Genomic DNA, 20065 nt, shown 5'->3' with positions numbered 1-20065 from the left:
CCGGCTTCCTCCTCCGCGGCACCTGCAGACACCGGCCCGGCACGGCTCGGCTCGGCACGGCGAGTGGCCCCAAGGTGAGTGGTCACCACCCCTCCCCTCCCCCGGGCTTCCCCGCTGCCGGACCCTGCCCCCGGTGGGAGCGAGGTGGGGGGCTCTGTCCGGGGATACCGGGGTTTTGCCTGGGGGTACCGGGGGTTGCGGGGCTTTGCCGGGAGGTGCGGGTGTTGGCGGCTTTGTTTTCCTCCTTTGCTCCCCCGCAGCGCCAATGCCGCGCCCCGCCACGGGGAGGGGGTGTCGCTGGGCCCCCCGGCCCGGGCAGCGCTGCGAGGCGTGCCGGCATCGCGCCGAGGGATGGTTTTCGCCCAAAAAAGCGTTTCTTCCATTTGGACACCCCCCCATGATTGCGTGCTTCTGCTCGCCTCCCCCCCCCCCCCGCCTCTGGAGCAGAAGTTGACTTAAACGAAGCAGGCGCTGCTGTTGGGGATGAAAATCACTACTTCTGCATTCTGTGATGGGGGATTGTAGTTAATTAGTAATTGCACAAAATGATATGCCAAAGTCGTGTAATTACAAGCTTAACCTTTTATTTTAAGGTGGAGAATTGGTAGTTTTATTCTGCATCTGTAGCCTTTCAAGCATCCAATTATGTCTTGGTGAAATGCAGAAAGAAAAGGCAGATCCTTAAAAAGCAAACGTGGTTTTGTTCACGGCACTCTCAAAGTTTACAGCTGAGGTTTAGTGGCCCTCTTTTCTTTATTCATTTATTGTTATTACTGTGTTCTGTGCTATTAATATTTTGGCGGTGACATAAACCTCAGAAAGCTTTCTTCCCTGTCTGTAATTGATTAAAGATCTGGTTCTAATTTCTTTCCTTGAAAGTGAAGTCTTGAATTAAATCAGTATTAGCTTGGTATTTTAAGTCATTTTCAGTTATGAGGATGGTTCCTCTAATGTAGCAAGCCTCTTTGAGACTGCATATATCCTGTATGTCTTAACATATTTCTGTATGTGTTATTTGCAGAGTGAAGCTCTTCTCGAATCATGTCCAGTTGTATCATAATTCCACTAAAGCCAAATCACACCACTGCATGAATAACGTCGGAGTGGATTATTTCTTGCAGTCACATAATGAACGATCGTCCAAGTGGGCAAATGGTTGATGTAGCAGGGACTTGCTAAAAAAGGCAGGATTTAATTTCATGTAAATGAAGTACATCTGGGACTGGTATTTCTGATATGTGTATAAATGTGAAGAGAGCAACTCCTTGCGCTTGTCTCCCTACAGCCCTCTTTCCTCATGGCGTCATGAGCAGGGCAAAAAAGGCTCTGCTTTCCTGTTCTGCCTTGGATATAGCATTGGCTATTACAGCCATGACCTTGCAAACATACGCTGCTTCAAACAAGAAAAATCTGTTGTGTACAAAGGGGTTGGCTGGGGTCCTCAGGAACATGCCTTTGTGTAAGCAGTACACTGAAAATGTGGTTCTTGCAAATCTTCCACCTGACACATTGCCTTCAGTCGGGTGCTCACTGTTGCATGGTCTGCTGTGCTTTGGACTGAACATCATTTTCACAAATGCCCTGTTATCATTACAGAAATATTTCATTTTCAGCAGCACGCAGCAAGACCCCAGTCATGCAGAAGTACATGGCTGGACATAGCTTAGTATATGCTAGTAGCTGATGGGAGTTGGTTTGTCTATGGGAGGTACAGATTTACTGGAGGGGAGAAAAGTGGTCTGTGTCCCCTGCATTACCCGTGCTACATTAGTGCCTTCACCTGGCTGTGTGATGGGGAAGCCACTTACTATCTTGGATGTACCTAGACCTTTGCACACCTGTAGGTTTGGACTCCAAAGCAGAACTTGTTGAAAATATTTTTTTATGTTTCAACTAAGTTCAAATGCAGTGGTAAGTGCATGAGTCTGATCACCCCCAGCTGTCGTGGAATCTCCAGAAGAGGACCTCAGATGGAAAGGATCTCTTCCCTTTTTCAGTCTTTACAAGAGCTCTGCCTGTGTAAGAAAAGGACACATAGCCTGCCTTTCGCAGAGGTCTGTGAGATCTCTTGGAGCTGGGAGCTGTCTGTGTTGAGGTTTTGTGCCTTTGCACAGCTGTAGTCTTGCAAAAGTCTCATGTGGGAATGGGACGGTGTCTGGGGGGACCTGCAGTATGTGCAATGTGTCATGTCTCTTTTTTCATACACACAATGACTCAAGTCAGAATAGATCTATACAAGAACAGCAGAGTAAAACTGGATTTCTGTTGAGAATACGCACATCTGGGAGAACACCAGTCCTGTCTTGCTAGTTATAAAACAGGGGCAAAGCAACCAGGAGACCCTAAGATTTAGGGAGAGTGACGAAGTTTGTAGAGAACAAAAGATGGCTTTTGCAACTGTAAGTCATTTCATCATCAGTCTGGGAAGTGCATTACCATTGCTTTATTTCCATGTGTGACCCTGAGTCTCTTTCAGTTTTTGCTATATCTGCTCATGTTGTACATCTTCAGCTGTCAGTAAGTCAGGAAGCTGCAAACGGAAGGTGGGTGAGAAAGTGGGCTACCTCAGGGAGTGCAGAGACCATGTCTGAAGGGAAAGCTGGCATTGTCACTGCAGTTAAGCAAGTTCCTGTAGTCAACAACAACCTCAAGTACTCTGCTTGCTGTCAGAAATGGTATAGATCCATCATCTGGAGCTTGCATTAATACATATTTGCAATAATGTTATTAAATGTGCGCTATAAATACACATGGTGCTCAGAGTAATAGGCTAATATTTCCAAAAACATTTAGGCATGATCCAGGGCTAGTTTCTAAGATCAAAATGCTGAGAGATCAGAGAAAAGTATTCCTAAAACATGTTTCTAACAGTGGCTTCTACTGTACTGAGCAGAGAGATTCAATGGAGTTTCACCAGTTGTGAAGTTTTGTCATAGACTTCTCATCTGTGATAGGAGGATGCCCCATCTTTGTGGCACTTGGAACTGTAAAAGGTCAAGCGATAAATTATATTAAATATTATGTGTAGTGGTTTTATTATTGCTTCTTATTGCTTGTTATAGAGGAGCCTCCAAATATGTGTTTTTTTTTCAGCCCTGTAACTGGTAAGTATTCTTGAATATCTTGTGATATCCCCTTGAAAAAAGCTGGAAAAGATTGCCATGAAGTTCAATGTACCGGTCAGGTATTGTCTTTGCCTTGAAAAGTGACCCAAGTAACAAGAGATGGCATCACATTACCTGTCCTTTTGAGAATTGTGGTGGATATCGGGCCCAAGAGACTTTGCAACATCAATTCACCTGATAATGCCCTTGGACTTATAACAGACCTGGATTCTTTGGGATAATTTACCCTTTGGTTATGAAGTGTAAAGTCAAGTTGAAAAAGAAAATAAAGAACAGAAAGGACCTTCTGGAGTACACGTAAAATATGTGAACTAAGTGTGTTTGGTGTTTCTTTTTCTTTTTGTCTTAAAGACCCTATAACTTCCATTTCCAAATGCGTTCCTGAAGCACTGGGATTACTAATTCACCCTCAGGTCTTAAATCAATGAAACTTTTGCCTCCAGTTACTTTGGTGAAGGATGTGAAGTGATAATATGTCCACAGCAGCAACTTAATCTAACAAAGAAAAGGAAAGGCACAAGGGTAGAACAAGCAACAGCTGCATATCATGGGATAACATCCTGCCTTAGGATCACTAGCAAAAATATTTTCTTCAATGTGTGCTGCTATCAAAGACATTTTTTCTTTTTTTTTTTTGTAAGATCGCTGCATACCTGAAATGGCAGTAATCGAAGGAGCTGTGCTTGTGGCTGTATTTTGGAAGTGCAGAGCCAGGATCTGCATAACTGACTTCAGTGGAGATGTACACAGCATAAGAGAGCATCCTTTGGGCATTATTTAAAATAGGTATGTGCATGAATCCCTCTGATCCACATCATTTCATGGCTATATTTAAAGGGGGCAAATTTAAGATTCACAAACATTTCCCCCTTCCAATTATCACCATCCGAGTTATAAAAATGAGGCAGAATAAACTGATAGGTTGCTCTTTATTTTAATACAACTTTTTATGATTTTTATTATTTTTTTTTATCATTAGTGGTACAAGACACATGGCTAGTTCGTCTCTGAAAGATATTAGAAAATGTCTCTTTTGGTTGTATTCTTTGCAATGGAAAACACATTGGATAAATTCTTGGTCAGCCAACATGGATTGGATTTTGCTGCTGATTTCTCTGAGGACAAGAGCACAGCACACTGTGATGTAAATTATCATTTTTCTCTTTATAGTCACTAATGGGTTTCCCCTGTCTGTGAGGCTCTAGCATGTGTGATATGAGCAAGGACACAGTATTGGAGGACCTCACAACAGTTAAAGACGTGATAGGATCAGAACCTGGAAGTACTTACTTTGTTTTCTAGACTAATATCCATGTTTCATTGGCAGTACTTTGCTGCACATACTTTGTAGGGAGAATATGGGTTTCAAAATACCTGTGTCCATTTTGCAGCTGTGTGGGTACCTCTGTATTCTTATGTTTATCTTTGCAAATTAGATATTCTTTAAAAGCATCATTCCCTCGTGTGACATACAAGTAATGGGAATTCCATATGCTTAGTAGTAAACTAAATATAAATTGCTGATACCTCAAGATTTATTTTCAGTATAGTTAGGCTGAACTATATTTTGATATAATTTATTTTATTATATGTTTTATATACTATTTTTTCCTGTGAGATCTAGTCCTGTTAATAAAAAGATTCATCCAAATTCCTCCAAAAGCATGTCTATAAACTTCCAGTGGAAAAAAAAGATGAATTTGAAGTTTGTTTGCATTTTCTTATTGTATGCTCATGAGTAATAGTGACTTTGTGGAAGTTCAGAAGCATCTAATATATGTGTTCCAAGACTGTATATTTGGTGTGGCATGATATTAACATTTTTGTTCTTTGCAAAGGATGGAAAGTGGTGGTGTATGTTAAAAATAACAAATATGATTAATTGATTAATTAAACAGGTTAAAACTTCAGATTGTGTTGTGCCTATATAGTGTAGCAAATTAGAAGGGATATAGAAAGAAATGTTACTGAAAAGTTTTCAATGGGCCATAGTGTTCTTTCATGCTAGTGGGGAGGTTTTAAATTGGATAATGAAATGATGAGGGTGTAATTGCAGACATGAAAATAAATATTACTCTCCCTTAATAGTAACTTGTGGCCAGATGATCTGTAATGTTTTGGAGATGTTCAGATTTGATGATAATATGGAAACAGATTACAGTTTATTAGGCTGAATATGGAAAATTCTGAATGGGTTCTTGATCTGCATAAAAGGTCAACAAATGTGGAAGAAATATGTTTCTGTGTAGAAGGGTATGCAGTGGAGAAATGTACTGGGGGAGTTTTCTTGTTAATTGGGTGGAGAGGCTGTGGCACTTAGCAGAAAAAGAGTAAACTAAGGACATGGCTAGTGAGCTACACTGGGCTCATCAGTTCTTCTAAGTGACAGTGAATTGTGTTTTCCCTGTCCCGTATTTGTTGCAAAAATGATCTGTTGACACACAGTGTTGCCTACTTATATTTTAAATGCAAATTTAATTTTTCATCCCTCAGGGTGTTGCAAACTTTTGCTATTTTCATCAACTAGCCTTTCTACTCTCCGTATGTTTGAGTTTAACATTTTTTATTTATTTATTTATGTTTGGTTACCATTATCTGAGTGGTAGTAAAAGTTTTGATGGGTAAGTGGTCAAGTTCTCTGATGCAGGTGGTGGTTTACAAGAAGTGGTAGACAGACTTACAAACTGAAGCGATGTGCAATAACGACACTTCTTTTAAATTTTGAATTACATTGAAGTAGATCATTACTGATGTCTTTATATGCAAGATAACATTTTTTCTGCATGCTGAAATATTGTTAGATCATGCTTACAAGGGAATTGCTTCCATGGAATGAAATGTTGCTATGAAATTCAGTTTCTCTATCTGTTTAAATAACGTGATATAAATGAGTCCATTTATAGCAATACAAGACTCTGACTTTCATTCTGCTGATTAAAAATCAGATTTCTTTGGCCTGGGCTATTTTAGGACATGCCTAGGCAGGATAGATATAAATATGTTTTATTTTGTAAGGTCAATTATTTCCTTGTTGCGAATGTTTTCAAAAGGAGAAATAAATGTTTATAATAATAACCAGAAGGGCTGAAGGGAAGGTTAAGTCTAGTCTAGTGTCATGCTGCGTAAATTTAAGTCATAAGGAAATAATAAATTGATTATGCATCATGTTGCAATCCTTTTGAGGATTGTTTGGTGATGGGGGCTCCTGAACTTTTTTTCTGCTTCTTTCCCCAATGATGTTTACTGTAAACCTTGTCAAGAGTACACTGACATCTCATTCCTGGGACAATCTTCTGCCTTCCACATAAAATTTGTTTCTGTTCATTTTGTTTCTAATTCTTTTGGGTTTGACCTTTGCCTTCAGTGTCTGTGCCATTCTACCATGCCCTCTCTCAGCCCTCTATTTTCTAAGCTGAACTAGGAAAATTCTATCAGGCACTGTACTGGTGATAGATAGTGCCTCTAACAATTCAGCTCAGACCATCATCCCCTCTTAAATCATCAGCCCCAGCTTAAATCCACCTTTCCCAAGCTTGACAAAATAGAAAGATGGGTGGTCCTCCAGGATGTACAGAATTCTGGAGTGAGTCTCATCCCAGCCCTCCTATGCTGACATTAATACTCTCTTTGCTAGAAATACCTTAACTCTGTGCCCTTTTTTCTAGCTGCATCAGATGGCTCCGTGGTCTCCGTTGTTGGTAACCACCTACCCTCAGTATTTAACTTGAAGTTCAAGAAATGGGAATATACCCATTACCTCTGTAATCAAAGGGGAGAGATAAGCACTTCTGTATGACAATTAACAGACATTTAGGCAATTTCTGCTGTTCAGTTTAATATGTCAGTTGTCTATTAAACGTGCTGTCCAAATTTTTGTCCTTAATTTTATTATCCACTTCCAAATTTCTGTGGCTAGATTGCTGGTGGTGATTTTAAATAAATTGGTCCCATGGCTGAGCACAGATGAACTCTGTTAGTAACCTCTTTTAACCTGATGTTTTCTTTCCAATATTACTCATCATGTTCTCTTCAAGGCATCTGTTACCCATCTGGCAACTCTTGTACAAAATTGCCAGGATTTTCTGCTTAACCAATATTTTCCTGTATAGTACTGTCAGATGCTTTGCTGAGTCGCATGTAGACTAGATCTAGATATTTTGTTCAAAATTCAGATGACTTATGAAGAAATGTACTCAAGTTAGCTGGGCACTATCTAATTCTGGTAAGTCCACATTGTGCTGTTTCCAAGCACATTCAAATTTAACATGTCTTCCATATTTGCCTTAAAACCTTGTATACTATTGAGGTAAGACTGGAGGTCTGATTGACCAAGCAGTTCAAGCTCCTCTTTTCTTCCTTTAAACAATGTCCCTTCTGTTCTCTTAAAGCATGTGTCCTAGGAGAAGGACTGTCTACTCCACTGCAAGATCTCTGGAGTTCCAGTTCCATTTCATTTTGGTGATTCTTGCTCCACATCCTCATTTACATTAGCCGTCCTACCCTTCACTGTATCATCATTATTTCATTTCAAAAGTGAATCAAGTATTAATGCAGTTACAGAGTTACACTTAGAAGATATTTAATCATTATATCTTATGCAACACATACATAATGCACTTTATTTTTTTATTTATTAGTACATTTGATGAGCCTTTGAAGGAATTCCAAACTCTCAAAAAACATTCAGTTCTGTTAGCTTTTTTTTTTTTTAATGGAAAAAATAATTCTATATATCATTTTATTTGAGATAAAGTAAGTCAGCCATGTTCATTCAGGTCAAATCTTATCCTCAGATCTGGTGGAAAATGTGATGAAAAGCAGACGTAAAAGTGAACCACGACAATATGGGTTTATTGGCTATTAGGCAATGACCTTTACAATCAATTATATCCAGAAGTATTCAGGACTGATGGCTATCAATAGTATTTGTCCATTATGTGGAAATTTAAGTCTTTTCTACTAACACCCTGTCCTAACACATTTCTCCCTTTTAATACCATAGACCATTTAATACCGTCTAACCATTGCCATAAACTGGGGTGGCCTGGCAGACTCCAATGCAGCTCCAGCAGAGCTCTCCTTTTCCAGGCTGATTTTGACTCAAAGTGTTTTGTTTGTTTGTTTGTTTGTGTTTTGTTTTTTTTTTTTTTTTTTTTCCATCTCTTTTACTGAAGTCTAGCATGTTATTAACATACACTGTCATAGCAAATACTTCTCTTTATCTGTTGGTACCTGTCTTTGAAATGTAGACATGTACCCTTTCAAAGCTGTGCTTTTGTCATGATTGCTATTCCACCATGTTTCTGTTTTCCTTTTTTTTTTTTTTTTTTTCCCCAGTTTATTATGATCTCTGTAGTTAGTATTACTCATTTCAGCACCAATTAAGTATGCTCTCTCCTGATACAAGATTATAAATCTTATTGGCATATAGTGAATCATTCCTTAGGTTTTTGCAGCAGCATTGTTTTTTTTTTTTTTTTTTTTTTTTTTTTTTTTTTTTTTTTTGGTGTGTGTGTGTTTCTTAATATATCTGTGAGGGTGCTGAACATCAGGTTAAATGTATTGGTTGCCTCTGTAAAAAAAAAAAATCCAGGTGTTCTTGGACTGCTCAGTTTTGCTGTGCATCTGCCCAGTAAAATGGAGATAAAAGTGCTTCCTTGTGTCAGAAGACATTTCCAAGAAGTATACTTATTAATTATTAGCAAGTGCTCAGGTAGTTTGGTAAATACTAGGGGCATAAAAGAGGCAGTCTACAGCCTGCAATATATTCTTACTGTATGTATGGCTGAATACAGAGGACGGTAGTTAATAGATTTTTAGTAAGGAGTAACTTGACAGATTTTTTTTTCTAAATGAAAATTTAGGAAAACTTGAAATACACCAACAATTTTATCATTAAGCCAGCAGGCATTAAAAAATAACCTGATTTCACAAATAAAAAGTGAGAAAATACAGTAAGATTGTTCCCAAAGATAAATGCAAAAGTCTTTGTACATTATTTAGCCAATTCTAACAGTGCTGTTACTGATGCTTTTGATTAGTAAAGCCACACATGTATTACATATACACATATGCATATATATGTACATATGTACATATTTACATATATACATACATGTATATGTTATTGTTGACGTTTTTGACCTTTCTTAGGGAAATATGGTCCATGATTTAAATTTTTAAATTCATCTTGATACATGTAAAAGGGAATCACTCTCACCTATATAGAATAAAGCTTTTGTTAGTAGTTTCTATTATGAGATCCTGTTTTAATGCTGAAATTTTTATTGCCTTTCATTAATTTCAACAATGATGGCTTGCTCTCATGTTTCATGGCAAAAGATTGAAGAGGAAAACAGTATTTGGGAGATGCTGAGAACACGTTGAGCTTTGCTCTATAAACTTCCAAGTTTAGGCTGTGTTATTTGCTATTTGAAAGCAGGGTTGTCAGGGTCTTTTGAATATGTCTTTCACTGTCTTGTTAAACACACCCACATTTTCCCAGGTTCGTATAGTTGCAATCTTGCTACATTTAGAATAGTGAATGTAATCTAATCCCCATACTGTGAAAATTGCTTTAAAAAGGGAGAAATTACAAATCCAGTAGCAGATGATGATAGAAAAGTAAGATATACAGTAGAAAAAGACACTGAAAGAGCTGTAATAAATGGAGGACTCAAGAGATTTACAATAACCGACTATAAATAATTGCAGAGATAATAGTATAGATGAAGAAAGGGAATTATCCACATTCTCAGAAGAAGGAAGAACAAGGTGCAATGGCTTGAAGCTGAAACAGGAAAATCTCAAGTCATTAAGATAGTGTCTCTTACAATGAGAGGAATTGGGTGGTGAAGCAGTGTGTAGTGCAGTTTCACTGCAGATGGGCTACTGAGGCCTTGGGCATTTCTACAAGGTGGAGCTGGATAGATTATGTGACAGAGATGAGACTTTCCAGCTTCCATAGTCATTTTAAATTTGCAAAAACTACTATGTTTCTCTGTATCATCTGTATTAAATCCCACATCCTTCTACAGCTGCCAGTCATGTTCTTCCAATGGGATGTCATGCTGGAATTCATCCTGCAGGCAGGATCATGAGTCCCAGAGACTTCAATGAGGAAAGGGTCACAACCGTTACATCTTCCATTGAAATAGTGCTTTCTGCTTTGGTTTTCCAAGCATGCCTTGACTCTCTCTGGCTGCTGTTTACTCAGCCCATTGTGACCAGGTTTTCATTATCATCCTTATTGTCAAGTTCAAGTGTACTGCTTATGTGTAAGTATCACTGATGCCTTTGACAAGTTGCCAAGGAACCCCCATTAGTTAAGAAAGACGTGAAGTAAAAGGTATGTCTCGTTCTGATATTTCAGCTGTGGGTGATGGTTGAAGCTAGCATGCCAAAAAGGTCAACTGTGATCCTATCCTGTTTCCACTTTTTATGTGTGTTGCTCTGGTTATTGCTGTTAGTGACAAAATCTCTCCTTTTCTTTCTTTTTTTTTTTTTTTCAAAACAAAACAAACCTAAATCAACAAAACAAACAAAAAACTATTTCCAGCAGATACATACAGGTATGTGTATTTTTTATTTATTTATTTTTTAGGCTTTAGTTGGATTATTTAGAGAAAAAAATTAATGGCCCCAGTCCTTTTGCTTTTGGCTTGGATATGGCAGAAGCCTTTGTGGTGTCATAACATTCCAGAAAAAAAAGCGCACACACAAATTATAGGAAAATTATTTTATCTTTTATCCTCTTATGTTAAGAATTAGAAAAGCATAGCACCCTTTATAGGTACTCATTAGTGTAAATAACTGAGAATAACTACCCCTATTTTATCTGTGGTGTTTTTGGTAAGTAGTCATTCCTGTGACGGGTAAAAGCCAAGGAATGTATGTTTTGATATTTGTGAGTTCCAGGCTCTCACATGTTGTGCATTGGTCTCCACATTATCTGTGGCTGTCACCAAAGTAGTTCTTTGTCGTTACTGCACTGCTGTGAATGACTAACCAGCAGTGGAATTTCCTGCCATTAACCCAAGAGTTGATTCAGGGGTGGTGGAAAGTTCCAAAAAAAATGGCCCCAGTGAGAAGCTATGATATGGGAATGTGGCTGTGTAACAACGGCAATGTGACCAGCTTTGGTGCTGCATGCTGCTCCTCATTGGGAGCTGACAGGCCAACCTGCATGGGTTAAGGTCAGTGCAAGACCCAGGCCTTTATCAGCAGACTGTTAATGGCAGTGAGATCTGCTCTGTTTCTTATTTATATTACAGGGAAAGAGCTCTTTGGTACTCACTGACATGCTGTGATCCACAAATATTAATAATTTAAGCTTTGTGACAGTTCAGGGGAAGAGCTTGTGCAGATTAGCCTCAGGGATGGCCCACAAGACTGGTTCAGCAGGAAGGCAATTGCCATGGTAAGCTGTCCTGGTTGTTTACTCACTTCTTGCTGCCTCGCTGCTTGATGGAGTCCCAGTGCTGTTTTATTTGTTTTGACTTCTGAATGCATTTTTTGTCTCAGAGATTGTTCTGGACGAGTCATCCACAGGAACTGTGCACCTCAAAGAGGGTCTTGGTGGCTAAAAAATAATAATAATAAAAAAAAAGGCTTTGGTGTAAGCACCCAGATCTTTATGGAATTATAGTGCTTTGAGTTGGAAGGTACCTTTGAGCTGGAAGGTGATTTGAGATAGCCATCACAGCTTCACCAAAGGCAAATCATGCTTGATTAACCTGGTGCCTTCCTATGATGGAGTGACAGCCTCAGTTGACAAGGGAAGACCGACTGATGTCATCTACCTGGACTTCCATAGGGCTTTTGACATAGTCCCCATGACATCCTGATTTCAAAATTGGAAAGATGGATTTCAAGGGTGGGCTATTTGATGAATAAGGAATTGGCTGGATGGCCACAGTCTGAGAGTTGTGGTCAATGGCTCTATGTCCAGGTGGAGGTCAATGATGAGTGGTGTCCCTCAGGGATCCATCTTGGGACTGGTACTGTTTATTATCTTTATCAATGACATACACAATGGGATCGAGTGCACCCTCAGCAAGTTTGCAGAAAAACACCAAGATGAGTGGTTCAGTGGACACACCAGAAGGAAGGGATGACATAAGGTTCAACAAGTTCAAGTGCAAGGTGCTGCAAATGGGTTGGGGCAATCCCAAACATGAGTACACACTGGGTGAAAAACTCACTGAGAGCAACCCTGCAGAGAGGGACCTGGGGATTCTGGTGGACAAAAAGCTCGACATGAGCCAGCAGTGTGTGCTTGCAGCACAGAAGGCCAACTAGCATCCTGGGCTGCATCAGCAGAGGGTTGGCCAGCCGGCAGAGGGAGGGGATTGTGTCCCTCTGCTCTGCCCTTGTGAGGCCCCAGGTCTGGGGCCCCCAGCACAAGAAGGATGTGGGCTGTTTGAGTGGGTCCAGAGGCGGGCCACAAACATTATCGAGGGGCTGGAGCACCTCTCTTACATAGAAAAGCTGAGAGAGCTGGGGCTGTTCAGCTTAAAGAAGGGAAGGTTCTGGGGAGACCTCACTGCAGCTTTTCAATACATAAAAGGGGCTTAGAGAAGAGATGGAGAGTGACTTTTTACATGGGCAGATAGCAGTAGGGCAATGGGGAATGGTTTTAACCTAAAAGAGGGGAGATTTAGGTTAGACATCAGGAGAATTCTCTACTCAGAAAGTGGTGAGACACTGGATCAGTTTGCCCAGAGAAAATGATGACCGGTCTCTGGAGATGTTCAAGACCAGGTTGGAAAAGGCCATGCGCAACTTGATGTAGTGGGTAGCATCCCTGCCCATGGCAGGGGGGTTGGAACTAGATGATCTTTAAGGTCACTTCCAACCTATATTGTTCTATGATTCTATGAACGAGATCAATTTGAATACCAGTTATTTAATAAAGTCAAAGTATTTATACACTTATGATGCTTAATGTTAGGGTCTAAGTTCTATATTTGGGCCTAAAATTAGAAACATTTTGCTGCTCCCTGTGAAAATTAAGGAATTCTATGTGTCTAACTCCAGGCCTCTGGTTCAGTAAAAGTGTCTGGGATTTTTTGCTCTTCTGTCCTGGTGTAACTGTGAGAGTAACAATTCCTAATTGATTGCTGAGTAGCAGTTTGCCAAAGGCATGCCTGGCAGCTGTCTGTGTATAGCTAGCTGCTGTGGTTCTGCTTTCTTGGATATAATTCAAGCAACAGACTTTCTTCCCAGGCTTCAGTTTTGTCCAAGGATATTATATTATTTAGATATATAGATTTAGCAGCTGGGGAAATACTTACATGGACACTTTGCTAATGGTTTTGCTCTGATTTTTGAAGAGTTTACTGGTATTTCATGCTACAACTTTAACAGAAAATGTTTAATATCCATGCATGGAATCACTCTCTAGGTGTTGGTAAGTATCTGTGTAGACACATAAATAGGGAAAATATGTAACACTGTGTATTCTGTAATATGGAGATGGGTCAGCACAAGCAAAAGAACTGCTTCAAAAATATGTGTTTGTAAAGGTACAGTGCAGTTGCTGTCAGAAACCTAAAGTACAATGGTGTAAATGGGTGTAGAACTGTCTTATGCCTATGGCATAATTAGCTCTTAGTATTTGTTATTATTTTATACCCGTTTTAAAAGATAATTAATATTGATGATAGTAGTAAGTAAAATCTTAAATCTTCACCTATTTTTTTGAACGTATCCAGTGAGACTCTTATCAGACTTGGGGGTGAACAAAGACTGGTGCTAGCTTTTGCCAGTATAAATTGGCATCTGGCTAAGTACAGCTGGAGGTAAGTAGTTTAAGGCAGACTTAATGAAAAACTGGGTTAGGTGATCCCTCCAGAGTCATCTGATCCTCTTCCTTTCTCTAGGGAGGGCTGAGATATTCCCATGTCACTTTTGACAGATGTTTGTCTAACGTGTTTTTAAAGCCCTCCAAAAATGGAGACTCAAGGCATTTCTCTGCAAGAGCAAGACATTGCTGACATTTCAGTTTACCCACAGATTTCCTCCCCTTATTTAAGATGCATTAAGCTTTACTGGGAGAAAGTTAACTGTATGCTGAGGATGCTACATTTGGCTGATTATATGTGGACAAGAATGAGAGGCTTTGGGTGCATTTATGCAAATTTTAAATTACATAGTTTTATTCTTGGTTAAATAAGCCAGATGTTGCTTAAAGCATGCTTATCTTAATGTATGCAGTGATTTTCAAGGACACTTAACAGAGAGCTGGCAACTTCAGCTACAGCTGCTCTGTGGGGCAGAAGCAGCCCTGGGATTACAAGTAAATTCACCTTGTGAATTGATCTGAATGTGACTTGGCAAAAAAAAATCACACCCAGAGTCAAAGGATCTGAGCCCTGTAAATGCAATGCTCAAGCCTATGAGTTGCCGACTGGGCTCCATGCACATACAAGTCACGGAGTGGCTGGGTGATGAAATCTACCCTCTGCTAGCCAGAGGGCAGGATCGCAGCCAGCAGCTCTCTCCCTTCCTGTGTGCTTAGGCGGTGGGGCCCGTCGTCACTCCAGCCCTGCTTCAGGGGAAGGGGCCAGATCCTGCCCAGGCTTCTGCCCATCTCCTGTATCTGCTTCCAAGGCAGAGTTTTCCATGAAATCATACTTTTGCACTTACAGGTTACAGAAAAATAACAAGGTCAATTAGCAAATACTCCTTTACTAGGGACCTCTGCAGGCTCCCAATGATTATTTTCAAGTGGCCAATTCATCTAGTAACAGATACAATCCTGTGCTGCAGGTCCTCTCCACACCAGGTTACAAGACATCTTTGTTCTGTGGAGTATATGGACATCTCTCTTCTCACTCCCACCTTTTGCAGGATGCAGCTCCTGCAAGTTCATGTGGGAAGACTTTCCTCATGGAAACTTGAGCATCACACGCGGTGTGTGCAGGTGCAGTGTGGTACCACTACATTCACAGACAAATTCATATCTGCACAAAAATATCTCTCCTATTCTTTCTTCCAGTGGTGAGCCTCACACCTCCAATTTGAAAGACCAGACTGAGTAGTGTTTGATAGAGTTTGCCTCACCAGAAAGATGCTTGAGATCGTTGTCTTCAATGTTAATGTAGGAAAGAAATACTTACCTGAACACCTGTTGTTTTAAAGTATATTGTTTCTTTATACTTGCATACATTAGATGACTTGACATAAAGATTCTGCATTCTCCTACAGCTCAAATTCCTAGAGTTAAATTGTTATCAGCAGCAGAATTGCACAAGAATGTACATGGCAGAAGAACAATAGTTCCATTATGACCTACTAACATTGTAATCTAATTTGAGTTAAAAAAAAAAAGACCTATATGTTAACGTCCAGTAGAGTAGGATAGCTGAATGCATTTTTTATAATAGGTAAACAGGAACCTGTTTTTAAAGGAATTTTTGTTTCAGTATTATTATAATTGCTATTTCTGATTACTTCAATATTTTGGTTGAATAAATGTTTCTGACTTGTACTGCCTAAACAAGCTCTGTTTTATTTTGATTTTGTATTGCTGTTCTTGTTTAAGGTTAGCATGATTAAAAAGCACACAATGTTGAAAAAAACTTTTTAATTAAAGAATACTTCCTCACTCTTGTTTCTTGAAGCACTGCAGACTTAGAATAGTCTTAATTTACTCCTAATGGCCTAGATTAAGGGTAATGGTGTAACTGCAGTGATCAGTTATAGGCTATATCAGAAACTGAACAGCTCATAGTCTCTAATGTATTTCCTGTCATGGCAGCAATGGGAGGTGGGATGCTCTGTTACCTCTGTTTTACAGGCTGAGGGATCTCAAGGCACAGCTTAAACAACTTTCCCCATGTCATGGCAGGACTTCTATGACAGAGCAGAGAGTTTGAGTAGCTGAACCTAAGATACTCTGTCTCTGAGTCATATTAAAATCCCATACAAAATTGGTGCACTTTCCCATTTGGACTAGATTATCTGTACTGCATGTTAAAAACAGGACCATAAGGTATTCTTCGCATAAAGGAAGCTTATGTGTCCCTTTAGGTCCTGCTCTTACCCTACTTGGAGGTGGTGTGGATCACTCCATTTGTATCGTGGCTCTTTGTTCTCACAGACTACTCTCCATTCCCACTGAAGACATTTCCTATGGGCATACTTTCTAAGGTACTTAGTGAGTTAGGGTAAAGGTACCTGGGGGCATGGGGAAAAGACCAAGTTCAGGTTGCATGTTTAACCCCCACTATGAGCAACATAGGTTCCTAAGTCAGATGGGCAGTTTAAAAACATTCCCTGCCCATTCTAATGAAAATCTGGATACTGGTCTTTCAGACCAGTTATGTATGCAGTGTGGCAGCTGGTACTTACTCCCATTCCCAGAAGGGGAAAATATTGATTGTTTCTTTTCTGTTATTGGATTCTGTGTAGCTGAGCTGTCTCCTTACTGCAGGCAAACCACATTCACCCATTAAGTTCAGTTGCTTAATTAAATCATTTGAAAGTTTCTAATTTCATTATGCCGGTTGATATGCTTAAATTCATTTTTTTTTTTTTTTTGTATGCAAGCAAAATTTTTTCCCAGCTGTTTGAAGACACATAAATAATGATACCTTTTAAAAGAGCTTTGCTTTCACAAAGTCCAGTGTCACAATTCCTAATTCAATTTTAAATAAGCTGTTAAGAATACAGAGATGGTTACAAGTTACATAACGACAAATAATATCAACAGTTCCAAAAACAAACAAACAAACAAAAAGACTGCTGCTCATGACCAAATAAATAGGCCACTCTTAGCACTAGGTAGATGTTACACAGTAAAGGTACTTAATTATTTCATAACTTAGTTAGAAGCCATTGAGTTTGTTGTTGAGATTTTAGATGTGTTAGGTGCACACATTCAATCCTGTAGGAAAATCCAACATTATTCTGACATGCAGAGGTTTGCCAGACTGATGTGAGTTGACAGAATACCTGCCTAAGGTACATGGTGTGTATATACCCCATTTGAAACACTGTTTCAATTTTCTGCCCAGCTTACTTAATAATGGGCCTAATTCTTCTGCATTGATTTTTAGATTTCTCCTTCCTGCTCCAATTACTTACTAACATCTAACAGTGGTCATTTTTTGCACTGTATTTTGTGTAGTCTCTTACTCCTTCTGTACTGAGTTTGGTTTTGCTTTCCCGTTTGTTTTTCTACACTTATTTTGCTTTCCGTTTGCATAACTTCAATGTCTTAAGAGATACGGAGCTTCAAGGCATTCATCTTTGACAATAATCTTATACAGGGGAGAGAAAGAGAGGGCAAGAGGAAAGTTCCAATTGTATATATGCAACAGTGCAAGTAATAAAAATTCTTGCTTTCATGTCAACAATGTTGTGGTAAATAATTGCAGCAGCACTTCTGAAATGCATATTTACCAATGTCTTAAAAAGACAAACTTTGCTGAGCTGCCATAGTGCACTGATATTCATATCAAGTTTGAACAAGGAACACGGCCAAACTTTCGGTCTGTGAGACATGTCAGTTACTAAAATGGAAGAAACATAATGGTGTTTCATATGCCTTACAATCCAAGGTAATTATAGGAACATTCCTTAAACAATATGGAAATGTGTGGCTTCTGCAACAAGAGACTCAAATGGATCCTAAGATTTATTACGAATAAACAATGCCAGAAGATGACTTTACAGTCAGGATATTGTTTCCTTTGTCTCAAAAGGGAAATTCAAGTGAAATACAGAGCATATATGTTATATGTAGGATTGGAAGTCTTGTGGAGAGAAGCTGTATCCTTCAGCTTGATTACTGTGTCTCTGTCTACATTGTTGGTTGCACACAAATTCCCTTTGCTTGTGCTCTCAGCTGTCTGGACACAAGCCACCTCTAGTTCAAAAGCATGTTTGTGAAGCCCAGCCCAGATCGCTCTGCCTCTCAGCACAGCATATTAGCTCAGGCACAGTGTCACCCTAACAAGGTCACAAGGGTTTTCAGTTTGGAGCTGGCTGGGGGCCCATTATATTGGTGTGCTGGCAAAGGGAGCTCATATCTGCTAGTTATAGCTCGCTACCATAGATTAACAGCATGCCAGGACTGGATAGACATCCATGTAAGCTGCTGCTTGGCAATAACATACATGTACTCTAAAGTTCTTTTAAACAGAATTGCTTTATTTGAGTAAGCTTGTAAATTACTTGTGGTCTGGGTCATTGAAATAATTTTAAATGTTATGAAGATACAAATACATATCAGCTGGTTAATGCATACTTAAGTTACTGCTAAAATGTCCATGTAAAGTGTAGGGCAGTCAGGCACACCTGACCTGGAGGACAGTTTTACCACTCAATCCTCACAGACCTGCCTCTACCACCACCCCTGCACAGCTCTGTGGCTCAGCAGGAAATCACCAAGCCTTCCCTGAGGGACATCACAACTTGGGTGTTGTGCTTCACCTCACTGTTTTTGAGTCCCCATCTGGTTCAGGCACTGGTCTGCAACAAATCAGAGTTTCTTAAATCTAACCTGAAGTACCACAACAATTTATCTTGACAAAATATTTTTTTTTCCTTTTTTTCTTAATATATATATTTTTATAACTTACGTTTGTGTACTAGAGGTATATGTATGTTGCTTCATTTTACTTTTCCATGGTCAAAACTACATTTTCAGTATTGTGATATCAGAATGAAATCTTTTGAATGGAAAAGACCTTGACATTTCCTAGACATGTTAACAGGAAGAGTTTTCACTCACCTCACTATGAGAAAATAAAACAGTGGAGTGTATCAAAGAATCTGTCTTTGACATATGACATTGTAGAAGAGGATGGAAGACTGACCAACGGGAAGTAACTCCATATTTTCCATCTTTCATGCCTCATTGGTGTCTTTTCTGATAACTTTAAACTTCAACAAATACTGCATGATAAGAAGTCAAAGATGAAGAAGTATAAAATTATTTATTTTATTTATGAGGGATGGTTTGTCAAAACCAGGAAACGCCTTAGTGATGAAATGTGGTTATTGTATATTTGTAGCTAGGTTAAAAAAAGACTATTCTTCTATGTGGGATCATCTGCTAAACATACTATTGACAGGCACATCAGGCACCTTGTATGGCCACCTTTGCAATTACTATTATGGAGTAGCATTTAATTCTTCAGTAAGAAGTGTCCCTTGAGGAGCAGGAGATGAGGCAAGACTAAAATTCACATAGTTTTAAGTTACACATTTTTCTATAAATAGAGTGCCTATTAAAATGAAAAAAATAGAGCACCTATTAAATCTGCCATGGATTTCAGTGGGAACAGAAGTGGGTCATAGGTCTGCATAGAAACTCAAAAAAAATAATGAAATTATATACATGGCAGTGCCAGCACAATGCCCCAGATTCTCTGGGAGATTTTGTACTGTTCTTTTTCCACATAGATTTAAGTTCCTGCAGTAACTCTTGATCTAATAATGTTCATATTTATAATACATTTCAACAAAACGGCATGATTAGCCTTGTGTTCTGGAAATTGGCTTGTCTCTGTGGACAAATTTTATCAACTCTCATTATTTATATCTTACCCACAAGCACAGAAGTTGCATAGTAACCAACCCTCATTGACAAGGCTACCTTATGACTGCAGCATAGTGAAGGTGGCAAAAGAGGCATTTAAGGCCTGCCAAATTTAATTTACAGCTTTTACATTGTCAAGGTTCTTTATGTTTCTACCTCAGTGTAGCAAGGCCATGGAGAGATGGAAGAGTCATGCCTATGTCTGCATCAATGGAGAAGGATCAGTATTACAGCTGATTGCAGTGACTAAGATTCTGAATGAATGAAGAGCCTGATGTTGGGCTGGGAAACATCAAATCTAGGCAAAATACAGCCAATCTTCTAGTATTTTCCATGTACCACACTCTGAAAGAGGTTTCTTTTATAAAACAAAATTCAAGTCCTAGTT

General features: G+C 39.2%; 1 long non-coding RNA gene across 1 annotated transcript; it reads left to right on the top strand.

The window, feature by feature from the left end:
* The first annotated feature begins 42 nt into the window (after positions 1-42).
* On the top strand, positions 43-1261 carry LOC116500803. Its single transcript, XR_004254342.1, has 2 exons — positions 43-74; positions 1022-1261. It is a non-coding gene; the product is annotated as an uncharacterized LOC116500803 (long non-coding RNA).
* The last annotated feature ends 18804 nt before the right edge of the window (positions 1262-20065 follow it).

The sequence above is a fragment of the Aythya fuligula genome, chromosome Z (genome assembly GCF_009819795.1).
Source record: "Aythya fuligula isolate bAytFul2 chromosome Z, bAytFul2.pri, whole genome shotgun sequence".
NCBI lineage: Eukaryota > Metazoa > Chordata > Aves > Anseriformes > Anatidae > Aythya > Aythya fuligula.
This window is presented reverse-complemented; position numbering and strand designations above follow the sequence as displayed.